At 38.2% G+C, this 1,853-nt stretch overlaps 1 protein-coding gene across 1 annotated transcript in view; it reads right to left on the bottom strand.

Moving 5' to 3' along the window:
* LOC100186827 (probable phospholipid-transporting ATPase IA) overlaps nt 1–1,853 on the bottom strand; it is a 36,380-nt gene that overhangs the window by 20,472 nt on the left and 14,055 nt on the right. The gene's annotated exons all lie outside the window — the stretch shown is intronic.

Raw genomic sequence — 1,853 nt, 5'->3', positions numbered from 1 at the left:
TATGCAGACCTTTGTAGTTTGAACTTAAATATTCAGTACCAAGGTGATTCTAGTATACAGTATGCATAACGAAACCTCAAGCCACCATTTTTGATACTTTGTAGTTTCTACTAGTCACCTTGGCATAGACACCTTACTGTCCTATGCAGCCACTAGCACAAAATTTAAACACTGTTTAAATTAAACACCCAGAATTTATTCGTAAAATGAAAACAAACAAACAAAAGTATATATTAGTTAGGAATATTCATTAATCGCAAAAAATAAACATTTATATAATTTTCGTGAGAATAAACTTTAGATATAGTAGAGTGGGGGAAGACGGGCCCCGAAAGTAGACGTTGCCCAATTATTCCAAGCTCAAATTATATGGTTTTGGGGCGATATCACGGATTAGTATATATACTGTTGAAGACGTTTCTTGTCTCGTAATTTCAATACCTTATTTACAACCAATAATGTTGTGTCTTGTAATATAAACAACTCTGAGGTAATGGATTCAACACTAGTCTTCGCTGTCATTGCGGGCGTATGCATCTTTGGGCAAGAGACTTAACCTAACTCGTAAGCTGGCACGAGGTGTAGGCCTATAAAACATTCAGCATTCGTATGTTATTACGACTGTCGTTTTCCAGTACACGCGAGGATAAATCGAGCTTAATTTATTCACAACCCATGCAGCACAGGCATGTTTTAGAAATTAAAGGTACCGGTTGGATTATGTGTCACTGCTGAACCACGCAGGCATGTTGGATATCGAATGACTCTGACTAACAAGGTATAGAGATTACAATATATGTATCGCTATTGCAGTATGCTGGTCTATAGGTTGCAATGTCCTGTAGAACAATACCTTCTCTCCCTGTCACGATGGCCACGGTAAAGCATCGGACTATGTCCTGTCGAAGTTCGCGTTACCTCACAAACACGTGACTTTTCTCTGTTTCAGATACAAATCTAGGCACAAAACAGATAAGCAACGAACAGAAGTTTATGTACCTAGCGATACGTCCGTTAGTCGTTACTGCGAAATCAAGTTTTAGGGCGAAAGATTTACTTTCGTTCAAACCGCAAAAGTTGCAAGATAACTTAAGAGTTTTGTTTACTAACGTCAGTCAAACTGTATGCGGGACCTTCAAATCAGGGCTACTTGGCCTTTCCGTGTTGAATCCAGACCTTATCTGTCTCAGTATTTACGGAAATAAAACCGTAGTTTTGTTATTTCTGCTTATTCGAATAATCAGCGGGTATGTTAGTGGAAACTCGAGATAGTTTTCTTAGCGTTTTTTTGTTAATATAGTAGCGGGTGGGGGAAGATGGGACACCTTTAGCACATAATATCCAGAAATCCTGATCGTGTATTAAACAATTAACAACGGTCTATGAGAGTCATGAGGACATAGTTTCATATTTCTTTGAATGTTCTTTGTTTACTACTAAATGGGAGGAGAAAATAGAGTTAAAAAGTGTCCCATCTTTCCCCATCCTACTGTATATATAGTTTGTAAATCGGAGTAGCCGGCGTTTTGCGCCATATTTTGTTGATAAAACAGTGTTTATACATTGTAATGTTCGACCGCGCTATTTCTGCTGGATTTTTTGGGGACTGTCATATTTAATGGAAATTATAATAGACTTTTTTATGGGAGCTATGTAGTATTTGGGAGTTATAACGAACAAACTTGTGTAACTGGACCTTTATCTGCTATACAGTTGAACAGCGGTGCTCTAGAACAGTGTTCTTCAACCTTTTTGGGGTTGGTGAACCCTTAAAGTTGTTGCGACAAACTCATGCACCCCTGATTGCTTTAACGTAAAACTAATAACGTCATCAAGGAGAAATGCGTACGGGA

This window comes from Ciona intestinalis, chromosome 2 (assembly GCF_000224145.3).
Source record: "Ciona intestinalis chromosome 2, KH, whole genome shotgun sequence".
In the NCBI taxonomy this organism is placed as follows: domain Eukaryota; kingdom Metazoa; phylum Chordata; class Ascidiacea; order Phlebobranchia; family Cionidae; genus Ciona; species Ciona intestinalis.
Note: the sequence above shows the minus strand (reverse complement) of the source record. Positions and strands in the feature narration are given on the sequence as shown.